This window comes from Leptonychotes weddellii, chromosome 5 (assembly GCF_054177405.1).
Source record: "Leptonychotes weddellii isolate Sample4059 chromosome 5, ASM5417740v2, whole genome shotgun sequence".
In the NCBI taxonomy this organism is placed as follows: Eukaryota; Metazoa; Chordata; class Mammalia; order Carnivora; family Phocidae; genus Leptonychotes; species Leptonychotes weddellii.
Genome location: NC_138373.1, coordinates 121747958 through 121760684, shown reverse-complemented (window position 1 = coordinate 121760684; position 12727 = coordinate 121747958). Strand labels below are relative to the sequence as shown.

Below are 12727 nucleotides of genomic sequence, written 5' to 3'. Positions count from 1 at the left end.
TAACTTAGGTGTTAGCCTTCATTCAGGCCAAACCCAAGACCGTTCAGACTCAAAGTTACGTACAAACTTCTTTCTTTTTCTTCCTCTTAGTGCATGTTGAAAGAAACGCTGTCTCCTGAGGACATATACATATGCTTTGCCCCAAATTTCTCACCCCCACTCCCCCAGGCCCCCCATTACTTGAAAAATGAACCTTGAAAAAATGAACCTTAAGCAGAAATTCACAGCTGTGATTTTCTGTGTCCAACTTCCCGTGTTTGACATGAGGGGGAAAGACTGGAAATGCTAGCTGCCTGACCACTGAAAGGTACTCGCAGTCTTTCCTTTGTGATCCTTTTGGGTGCTGGAAGGTCCTCAGAGCCAGCGGCTCGGGAAAGAAAACCAATGGGGCCTCAGATGGTGATGATCCTAAGGGCCTGGTCAAGAGCGAGGAAATGGTAGTGGGGAGCTTTCTTGCTTTGTTGTGCTTCCCCCCTCTTCAGAGACTTTTAGTACAGTTGTCTAAAGCTGGTTACGATAAAACAAACATTACGAATGTCAGGGAGATTGTATTGCACTGGGGTTCTCTGGCTCCCTCTGTCTCACAGCTGCAAGTGCTGCCTCTTCCGTGTTATTAATTTAGAGGTAATCAGGTTTACATTTGCAGCTGTGCAGCATATGTTTTCCTCACACAGTCATGGCCATGGGCACCAGGACGATTAAGACTGGAAAAAATGCTAGCGTTTTTTTCCCCTCCTCTGAGGAATTAATGATGTTTTTCCTGTTAATGCTTGGTTTTGTGTGATTTTATCAATAGAGTATGGCAAACGTGTTTTGAGCACCTCCCATGTGTCCGAGCTATAGGTTTTTTAATAAATGTGATCACTTTGAAATATACCATCTTGGTTTTTTTAAAATTGGTTCTAATTTTATTAGCAGAGAGAGAGCCGAGGGCCTGAACTGCTAAATGGTAGGAGACAGGATGTGAAGTTAGGCACAGTAGGACACCTGTAATGCTGCAGTTGGACTGTCACATCAGGAAAAAGCTGATTAGGTATTTCCAGTTGGAATTTGCTATTTCCTTTTCCAATTTCAGTGGAACTCTAAATCGTCCTTAGGTTGCTTTGATAGAAAAGTCCATACTGCTATAATCTGGTTTCTGACTCAAACACAAAAACCGTCTTTACTTTTTTGGATAATCTTGTACAATTTAGCAGACTACGGATTCCTTTGAAAGAGATTTTAACTGAATTATGGTGTGCAGAGGAGAGATAAGCCAGGAACAAGTCTTGCATCAGAGAGATCCTGAACCGCAGGATGTCCTTTTGGTGTCTAAGCTCCCCTGTTTCTTTCTCCATTCAGTGCAATCATTCTCTTGCATTAAATAAGACTATCAATACAAATAAAATTCACTTGAAGAGTTGCCTAGCTAAATTAACCCCTGTATGAAATGGTGCGTATTCAGCAAAGATGCAATTTCATTTGACTTTTTTTTTTTTTTTTTTTTATTAGCTTTTCACTAGCTTTCTGAACATCAGGGAGCAGGCCTTCATGCTAAAAGATGATCTAGCTCGGGGGTGGGCAGACTACAGCCCTTGAGCAACTCCTGCCACCACCTGCCGATTTGTGTACTTGTCTCCAGCTGCTTCTGCATACCGATGGCGGGGACAAATAGTGGTAGACTTGGAGAGGCTACAGATGAGGCTAGCTTTGTGGGCGTATGACTTGTGCGGTGACCCAGAGCCCCAGGCTTAGCGCGGTGACCCGGAGCCCCAGGCTTAGCAGGGTCTTGTGCTTAGCAGGGTCCATACCCCACAAAGTATGTAGCTGGAGCAGATGACAGAGACTATATGGCCTGAAAAGCCTAAAATATTCATTGTCTGGCCTTTTACAGAAAAGTCTGCTGATCCTTCATTTAGCTAATCTTCTGTTTTTATAGTTGTAATTATTTAAATCATTTAATGTGTATAAGAATGAACTGGAGAACATGTTTAAAATGTAATTACTCAGAGATTCTGGTTCGACCAAGGTCTCTTGTGTGGCCCAAGTATCTACATTTTAAAAAAGCCCAGCAGCCCTCAGCTGACAGCCAGCAATGAAACAGGGACCTCAGCCCTACTACCGTAAGGAACTGAATTCTGCCAACAATCTGAATGAGTGTGGAAGTGGATTCTCCCTTAGAGCATCCAGATAAGATCTCAGCCTGGCCAACGTCTTGATTTTAAGCCTTGTGAGACCCTAAGCAGTGAACCCAGCTACACCTGCCCAGACTTCTGACATTCAGAACCATGAGCTAATAAATGAGTTTTGTTTTTTTAAGCAAAAAATAAAATACAATTAAGAAGCCCAGTGATGGTTCTCAGGTGGCTGCTTCTTGGGCCACCCCTGGAGAAATCCTGGGGGCCTTTCTCACCTTTGTTTGGGCTATCTCATTAGATATAGGCTCACCGATTCACTTGCCACTAGCCCGCCCTTCTCCAACCCATGTTTTATACTGTGGTCAGGGTAATCGCCCCCAAACCCTGCTTTTGACCTCTTACTGCTTTGCTAAAGATCTTTTCATAGTTGTCCAACTATGCAGAACAGAGCCCCAACTCATGTGTTTGGCATTAAAAAAAATCCTTCCACTCTGGCTTCCACAAAATCCATTTCCAAATGTCTCCCCGCCCTGAGCCCGGTACAGAGGCAGCAAGTGATAGTGTACCCTCCTACGAGTCTCAGAATCCTCACCCTGAAAACTGAGACAATAATGAATATGATGCACTAAGAAGAAACACAGCAGCCTTTCTCCTGTATGCTTGCCCCAAATGTATGAGCTCATTCTAATCATGAGAAAACAGCAGACAAACCCAAATTGAGGGATATTCTACATAATGACTGACAAGTACTCTTCAAAAGTGTCAAGGTCATGGAACACAGGGAAGATGGAGAAACAGTCACAGGAGACCAAGGAGACATGACAGTGAAATGCAATGTGGGATCCTGGATTGATCCGGAACCAGAAAAAGGATATTAATAGAGAAAGTGGTGACATTTGATGAAGGCCTATTTTCCAGTTAATAATACTGTACCTGTTAATTTCCTGTGTTTTGATAATCGTACCTCAGTTACATAAGGTTTGTTAAGGGAAGTAGGGTGAGGGATATAAGAAAATTCTCTAGACTATTTTTGTGACTTTCATGTAAGCCTAAAATTAGTTCAAGATAACAAGTTAAAGAGGTGGAAATAATAAGATACGCATTACGGGGTTGTAAGAAGTGAGAAAATAACAGCTAACTTCTGAGGATGTTTAATAGGTGCCAGACACGGAGAACTTCACATGCACGTAAGTCATCCCAAGAACCATGTGTAGTAGGTAATACTTTTCTCAGGTGCAGCACCTGCACTTAGTAAGATCTCCCTGAGTCCCAGGAAACTTTCTTCTATTCACTGCTTCCCAAACGTGTCCACTTTTAGAGTCTCTGTAAAGCCTGTTGGGGGCTCCTCTTGCCACTTTGGACTTCTAGAACTCCTATTGTCTGTAAAATTCATTTAGCACAAACTTTGTGCAACTTGGTATTGTTAATTTTCTATGTCTTGTCATTCCAGCTAGAAATGATCCTCTTGAAAGCAGAAGATTTGGATAACTCACAGTGCCTCACACCAAGAATCTTGGATAGCACACACTGCTTGCACCAATAATCTTGGCTATCCTGGGATGCCTTTCGTCAGGAATTTCCCAAGTACTTCATCATCCTCAGATTTCCAGGGCCCCCAGGTTCATCTTGCTTGGGCTTGGGGCAGGATCCCCAGCCTTACTGGAATCGGAGACATTTGTTTCTAGCACAGTGAGGGAGTATTAGCAGTTGGCTTCTTGGATGGTTTCCTGGAAAAGCACACATTGCAATCTGACTTCTAGAGTGACATTCAGCCATTACACTTTCTAAAAATTGTTAAAAAACACATAACAGGTGGTTCAGATTTCTTTTTTTCATCCTTGTCATCCTTCCTGCCACCTCCAGGGCTATGACCACCACTCTGACTCTGACCCATCTTGCTTCAGCCACTCAAACCACTGCTGCCGGGAGACATATGAACCTCCTGTACTGACTAGAGTTGGGGAGAAAGAAGAAGAAAACAAATGGACCAGATGCTGCCAGCAAGCTGCCCCTGGCAACACCTCACACTCAGTGCCAGTTAAAATTATTGAAGTTAGAACTAAAGACTGCCTTCTCATGGGGGAAGAATTCATTAGAAATCAGGAACAAATGAAACCTTTAGAAGAAAAGCAAGAGGAGGAGAGATCTAAGGTGGATGATCTGAGGGTGACCCCAATGTCAGTAGGAACCTTGGAAGACATCACTGATGAAAATCATGCCATGGTGTCTACATCTGTGGGCTCAGAACACCATGTCAGCATTCTTTCCTTTGTGGACAAGGATCTGCTGGAACCAGGCTGCTCCATCCTGCTCAGCCACAAAGTGCATGCCGTCGTAGGCGTGCTCACGGATGACACGGATCCCTTGGTTCTAGTGATGAAGGTAGAAAAGGTGCCCCAGGAAACCTATGCTATCGGGGGGTTGGACAACCAAATCCAGGAAATTAAGGAATCGGTGGAGCTTCCTCTCACTCATCCTGAATATTATGAAGAGATGGGTATAAAGCTCCCAAAGGGGGTCATTCTCTATGGTCCACCTGACACAGGTAAAACCTTATTAGCCAAAGCAGTAGCAAACCAAACCTCAGCCACTTTCTTGAGAATGGTTGGCTCTGAAATTATTAAGAAGTACCTACGTGATGGGCCCAAACTCGTTTGGGAATTGTTTCGAGTTGGGGAAGAACACGCACCATCCATCGTGTTTATTGATGAAATTGATGCCATTAGAACAAAAAGATATGACTCAAATTCTGGTGGTGAGAGAGAAATTCAATGAACAATGTTGGAACTGTTGAACCAGTTGGATGGATTTGATTCAAGGGGTGACATGAAAGTTATCATGGCCACAAACGGAATAGAAACTTGGGATCCAGCACTTATCAGACCAGGCCCCACTGACAGGAAGATTGAGCTCCCCCTGCCCGACGAAAAGACTAAGAAGTGCATCTTTCAAATCCACACAAGCAGGTTGACGTTGGCCAATGATGTGACCCTGGACGACTTGATCATGGCTACAGATGACCTCTCTGGTGCCGCCATCAAGGTGATCTGTACAGAAGCTCGTCTGATGGCCTTGAGAGAACGTAGAATGAAAGTAACAAATGAAGACTTCAAGAAATCTAAAGAAAATGTTCTTTATAAAAAGAAGGCACCCCTGAGGACTGTATCTCTAGTGGACCATAGCTGCCTTCAAGGAAATAATCAGGGGTGTCCCGACCCCGTGAAGGGATGAGGTTGGGGAAGTTGCCCAGAGGAACCCACGTTCCAGTTATCTTTCTAAGCAAAACCTCATGTACCTTTTTGAGCGTGATGTGTAGGACTCCCCCAGGCTGCCTTCATCTGTTGGTCACATGCGGTGCTCTCTCCCCGATAAAGCATGCTCCTTCTCAAAAAACACGTAACATAAAATCTACCAGCTTAACCATTTTTATGTGTACAATTATGTAGTGTTAAGTACATATTGTTGTGAAGTAGATCACGCTCATACATTTTTTTAACCTCTAAAAATACTTCAGTTATCCAGAATAGATGACAAACTCTCACTACTTAACAATGAAAGAAAAAACAATAAAGTCATTCAATAAAAAAATGGGCTAAAGACAAACTGACATTTCACCAATGAAGATATACATATGACAGATAAGCACATGAAAAGATATTCAACATCATTAATAATCAGGGGAATGAAAATTAAAACCTCACTGAGATATCAAAGTTGAAGATACCAAGTGGGTGGCTTAGCGTCTGCCTTTGGCTTGGGTCATGATCCCAGGGTCCTGGGATCGAGGCCCATGTTGGGCTCCCTGCTCAGTGGGGAGCCTGCTTCTCCCTCTCCCTCTGCCATTTTCCCCCACACGCCCCGTGCTCTCTCTCAAAGAAATAAATAAAATCTTTAAAAAAATTGTAGAGTTAAAAGAACATCATCCATTGCTGGCAAGAATGCAAAAAATGACAACCATTTTGGAAAACTGGTCGGCACTTTCTTATAAATTAAGCTTATATTTACCATATAACCAGCATTCCTACTCTTAGGTATTTACATGAGTGATGACATATGTCCACCCAAAAACCTGCACGTGAATGTTTACTAGGCAGCTTGATTAGTAAGTGCCCCAAACTGGAGAAAACCAAATGTCTATCCATTAGTGAATAGTGAACAAATTGAAGCACATTCATACTATGGAAACCACTCAAGAAAAAAGAATGGGCTACTGATCCACACAACAACATGGATGGATCTTGAATGTATTACAATAACTGACAGAAGCCAAGTTCAAAAAAACATATAATCCCTTTAATATAACACTTGAAGAAAGCAAAACTACAGGGACAGACTAGGGTCAGGGATAGGATTAACTATAAGTTCTATAGTGAAATATCCCTTATCTTGACTGTGATGGCAGTTGAAACAGCTTGGACAGCTAATTATGATTGTTCAAATTCATAGAACTGGATACCTAAATAAAGTCAATTTTTACTGTATGTGAATTATAGTTCAGTTGACCTAGCTGTAAAAATACTTCAGCTATTTAATATTTTAAATAGTTGGCTACTTAATTTACCATATTGCCATCAAAACCTAATATATAGGTAGATCTTAGTTTTCTCTGGGCAGTTCTAGTTAATGCTTGTTTACTTGGTGACCAAGTTCGTTTAACCTTTGTCCCAGACAATAGAAACCTGGTTTGGATGATAGATAATTGTGGTAGGGTTAGGTGGTATTCTCATAGTACTTCAGACAAACTTCTGAGATACCAGGCCGTTAAGCGGAGTGGTCCAGGATATTAGATTGCACTAACCTTTCTTCTAAGGAAAAGTATAAGTTAGAGCACATTCTCACTGCCCCTTCAGGCTTAGTCTGACTGATAAAATATATGACACAGATTCTGGAGTCCGGGAGATTTAGGATTAAATGCCAGGACAGCTCCTAAGTAAGTGGGTATGGTATTTAATTGAAATAACCTCACATGTAAAATAGATATTATAGCTGAGTTGCAGAGGTGTTAGAAAAAAGTGACTTAGCAAATTGCTTGGTACAAAGTCAGTGTTCAGTAGTTGCTATGATCATTGTTGTCACCTGTTGTCATTGTTGTTATCATCATCATTCCCTGTGAGTAAAGAGAATTTTCCATTTATGATGGGCCGCCTCCACACACCGAGGGCTGGTAGATCACGCCATGGAGGTAGACACAGTTTCCATTCACTGAAGTCATATGGGCTTTGGCATTTGCAGCCTCTTTCCTTGCTCGTGAAGTGGACTGACTGAAAACTTGTTCCTCATTTACAGCTGGGTCCCTCCCTGAAGAATGACTCGTAGTACCTTCAAGTACCTCCCCTCTCCATTGCTGCCCACTTGCTGGTTGCTTGTTGCCTGGCGTTTCTAAGACAGAGTGAAGTCTAAGTAATTTTAGGAATGCAGCACACCCGAGGTGTAAGACAGCAAGAAGCATGCTTCACCTGTGCCCTTTGGCTCTGTTACTAAGTGTGGTCACATCAATGGGTAGATATTTGAGTTAGTGAGTCAGGATATTTGAAGAAAGTGTGACATTCAAGTATGATTCATTTGAACCTGTGGAGAAAGAAATTCTTGCTTAATGTTTTATTGAGAACCCGCAATGTGAGCCGCCATGAACCTCAGGCAGTTAAGAAGTCAGACGATGTTTTCTTTGGACCAAGAAATGAGTGCTGTGTTATTGTATAGACTGGGAATGAAAAGAAATGTAAGATCCAGAACCTGCTTTGAAGACATTTATACTGGAGGTAGGAAGACAAAATGAAAAGACACAAATCAAGGAAATGATAATACGGAATAGAATTTAATGCTACTTACCATGGAAAGCCCAAAGTATTTAATAATAATAATAATAATAATAATACAAAGATGTGAGTTAAAGGAGAGATGAATATAAATGAGAAGGGTCAGAGCAGGTATTTAAAAACTCCCTTCATAGGACCTTAGTGTGTCCTTACATGTGACTTAAGAATTTAATTTCCATCACCAACAGGGATTTCAGAAAATCCTAGTCCTATACCCATGCTGAGTGAGAAGCATTCAGTGCGGCTGGTATTGAAAACTGAATTCAGTTCATTGTTAATAGATGCAAGATTGATCAGGGTAGGAGATAGCTGGGGTTGGGAAATCAAATACTTTCCAAATGTTCAAAAGACCTATTTGTGAACTTTTAATAGCAAGTTGCTATGGAAACTTCTGTGTGTGTTTTAATAAATTATGGGAATTCTACTTTGCCATGAGGGAGATGGGAAGCAGAGGTTAAGAGGAAGCTTCAAAGGGCAAATAAACCCTCTCCTTTGATAGTTTCTTCATCGATGGATAAACAAATTGTGATGTATACTCACAATGGAATATTATTCAGCCTTAAGGAAGGAAATTCTGATACATGCTACAACATGGATAAAACTTGAAGATGTTATGCTAAGTGAAATGAACCAGACACAGAAGGACAAATATGACATTCCTCCACTTCTACGATGTACCCAGAACAGTCACATTCATAGAGACAGAAGGAAGACTTATTTATTTATTTGGGGAGGGGTGGTGCTGAGGGAGAGGGAGAGAGAGTCCCAAGCAGACTCTGATGCAGAGCCTGACACAGAGCTTGATTTCAAGACCCTGAGATCACGACCTGAGCTGAAACCAAGAGTCCAAAGCTTAATTGACCGCGCCACCCAGGTGCTCCAGAATTTCATTTTGAGATGAGAAAGTTCTGGAGATGGATGGTGATAATGGTTGCAATATGATTGTACATAATGCCACTGAATCGAACACTTAGAAATAGTTAAAATGGTAAATTTTATGTTAGTGTTTCTTATCACAATTTAAAAACCCCAGACATTTCCTAAAAAATTACATGTGTATGCATCTAGTCTCTCCTTGAATAAGTATCCCCTTTGCTTATAAAGAGCAGTTGAGAATAAAAAGTGTCTCTTCTACTTCAGTGAAACATTCCTGTGTGAATCCTAGCTAATTAAATTACAGTGTCAAGCCAGGCAATGATTACTGTGATGGGGGATAAAGGAGTCTTGTGCATTTTAGCCTTGCACACCCAAACCTAGGGAAATGATAAGGTATAAAGTGTAGTACCTTCACTGATACTTATGAGCTCACCTGAGCATTGAGGGTATTCCAGGTATATGGAAAAGAATGGTAATGGCATGCAGGCAGGAATAAGTATGTGGTGGTGGGGGTGAGCGGAGTGAAGGGGTTGGGTGAGGGGCAGTAGAGAAATCATCCTGTTTGGAGGGAAGATTATATGAAAGCAAGTAGTGAGATAAAATGATGGGTTGTGTGAGGTCAGACTATGGAAGGAGTTCAGGTTTGGTGTATAAGTAATAGGCATCCATTCTGATTTTGTGTGCATTGTGTATGTCAAAATATAAATCCTTTCCAGTGGTGAGATTGTATTCTTGAGAAAAGATGGAAAAATATGTCCTTGAGCCTTCAGAATTCTTCATCTCTCTTCTCAGGGCTCTGCTATGTGCAAAGATTCTTTAAAATGCAAAGCTTTGTGCATGAAGAAATGAAGCGATTTCAAAGAAGGCAAATTATATTTGCACAGTGCACAATGACTATACTCCAGTGATCTCAGTAAAGGACAAAACTGATAACTGAATTCTTGAAATCCATTCTTGTGACAAACTGTGCCGTAGCTAGTTATCTGATCTGCTTTCCTTGAAGGCGGAGGCGAGGGTCACAATGTGTTGACTTGTGGCATAAATATAAATGTTTCCTTCACTTTTTTCTTCTGACATCATCTACTAGCTGGAGAACATGGAGACCTTTTGTTTGATTTAGAGAAGGCAGCATATTTACCAATGGCTGAAGGTAACTTCAAAGAGTGTGTGGAGAGAGACATAGGTAAAGATTGCCTGGATCTCTTCTAGATATGATGGGAAGTTGACTTGGGTTAAATTTGAACAAGTCCTGTTGCATAGGTCATTGAAAGTCAAGAATAAGCTTAACTTATTGTAAAAACTAGCTAGCATACACATAATGTAGAAACATTGTCTACAATGGTAGTCCCTCGGACTGTTTAAGAGGCTCTGCTGTCGGGTGCCTGGGTGGCTCAATCGTTAAGCGTCTGCCTTCGGCTCAGGTCATGATCCCAGGGTCCTGGGATAGAGCCCCGCATCGGGCTACCTGCTCAGCGGGACGCCTGCTTCTCCCTCTCCCACTCCCACTGCTTGTGTTCCCTCTCTCGCTGTGTCTCTCTCTGTCAAATAAATAAAATCTTTAAAAAAAAAAAAAAGAGCCTCTGCTGTCAGGATATTGTAATAAAATTGCAAAGTCCTGGTATACTGCAGTTAATAAAGGTAGAGCGAGCCATTCTAGTGTAATCAACAAATATTACCAGTCAGGGGAAAGAAGGTGTTAAAACAACTGTGTCTACATGAATAGGTCATATGTTGGAGACAAGTGCTATTAATTTTCAGGGGTAACTAAGAACCAGGCTGAGTCAGATTCATTCTTTTTGGCTAATGAAAAGCGAACATGAATTATACTAGTGCAGAAAAGGGCCAAACTATAGTTTCCATTTCTAGCAAAGCTGTGCAAAAAAATTTAAAGGGTAGAAAGTGCTCAGCATGGGTCATTTGTCATGAAGCCCGGCTTTCTGTTTAGCACAACTAAAGGTGCTTTGCCAAAAAGTAAAGACCAGAAGGGAAAATACTCGCTTTAATTTTCGGACTATTGTGTTGCTATAGACCTGCACTCTCTAGTACCTACTCACATGCGGCTACTGAGCATTTGAAATGTGGCTAGCCTGTACCAAGACATGCTGCGCACATAAAATATACACGGACTCTCTATTTGTAGTACAAAAAAATGTGGAGTATTTTATTGATGATTTTTAATGTTGATTTAATCGAAATAATAGTATTTTAACTATCTTTGGTTAAAGCTAAATAAATTATAAAAGTTAATTTCACCTGTTCCCATTTACTTTTTTTTTCATTTACTTTTTAATATATCTGCCAGGAAATTTGAATTACATAAGTGGCTTACATTATATTTCTATTGGATAGCACTGGTATAGATGGTACCACATGGAGTTTCAGCACTAATACTTTTTACTGATGCATTTCATTTTGCTAGCATACACATAATAAGTTGAAACTCAGTTAAGACAACTCAGGTAGTCTCTCTCTCTCAAATAAATAAATAAAATCTTTAAAAAAAAAGGGGGGGCGGTGACTGGGTGGCTCGGTTCAGTGTCTGCGTTTGGCTCAGGTCATGATCCCAGGGTCCCGGGTTGGAGCCCCAAGTTGGGCTCCCTGCTCAGCGGGGAGTCTGCTTCTCCCTCTCCCTCTGCCCCTTCCCCACCTCGTGCTCTCTCTCTCTCATAAATAAATAAAAATCTTAAAAAAAAAGAGAAATCAGGCTTTTTAACTCCTAAATTACTGTCTTTCAAAAAATGAACTGTTTCATCTTACAGAAGCTTTAGAAAATACCCAACGTGGTTATCCTTCATACAGTTTCTTTCGCATTTATTTGTTTAATGATTTTTTTCATTGTGCTGTCATAATGATAACTTTCTATTCTTCGGAAGAATTAGATCAGATGATTAAATCCCCTTCTGAGTATTTAGAAGGGGGCAGCCAAAGAAAGCTGATTTGAATACAGGGAATAAACAGTAATTAAACTGTAAATGTTGATTTTCTTTTGAAGTCCACTGCCGTGTTTGGTGTGAATAAAGAGCACATTGTCAGTTATTTCTGCTGCCACAGTTACGGCACGTGAGAGTCATTGAAAGGCTACGTTAAATTGGGGAGTTTCCCAGGGCTGCTGAACTGAGACTTCTTTTGTTTATATTAAAGCCTGGATAATTTTTTTTTTCCCTCAAACAGTACACATTGATTTTAGATAAAATCGGAGAGGCTTTTCTCCCCCCTCCTTCAAACTCATCTACTTCACTATAATCTGGAGATGAGCTTTTGAAACCTGGAAATGTGGCTTCTCACTGAAAACCAAAATGGGCTTCTTTCCATAGTACATTTTGGGGAAACTTTAAATAGTGATTCTCAACCTCGGCTGTTTCTTAGACTCACCTAGGGAGCTTTTCACACTCCCAGGATCCAGGCTCCCTGCCAGATCAATTATATTGGATACTCTGGGATAGGATTGAGGGATCATTAAGTGATTGTTTTTTTTTTTTTAAAGATTTTATTTATTCATTTGAGACACGGAGATACAGAGAGAGAGAGAAAGCATGAGCAGGGAGAGAGGCAGAAGGAGAGGGAGAAGCAGGCTCCCCACTGAGCCAGGAGCCCGATGTGGGGCTTGATCCCAGGCCCCTGGGATCATGACCTGAGCCGAAGGCAGACGATTAACCATCTGAGCCACCCAGGCACCCAGTAAGTGATTGTTAACACCCCCCACGTGATTCGAATGTGTAGCTGAGGCTAGGAACCCCTGCTGCATTAAGGCTAAGACACACCTGTGTTCCTAGCTTTTTTTCAGAAACACTCAAGGAAGCTGGTTTGCAGTATGTGAATCAGAGAAGTGCCTCAATGGCTTTTTTCCCTACAGTTGAAAATTAAGAGGGGCTGCACATTGCTCACTCTGTGGCACATAACGATGTATACTTTTCTCAT

General features: G+C 41.3%; 1 pseudogene; it reads left to right on the top strand.

The window, feature by feature from the left end:
* The first annotated feature begins 3519 nt into the window (after positions 1 to 3519).
* Positions 3520 to 6046, top strand: LOC102735482 (26S proteasome regulatory subunit 4 pseudogene; annotated as a pseudogene).
* Positions 6047 to 12727: the final 6681 nt, after the last annotated feature.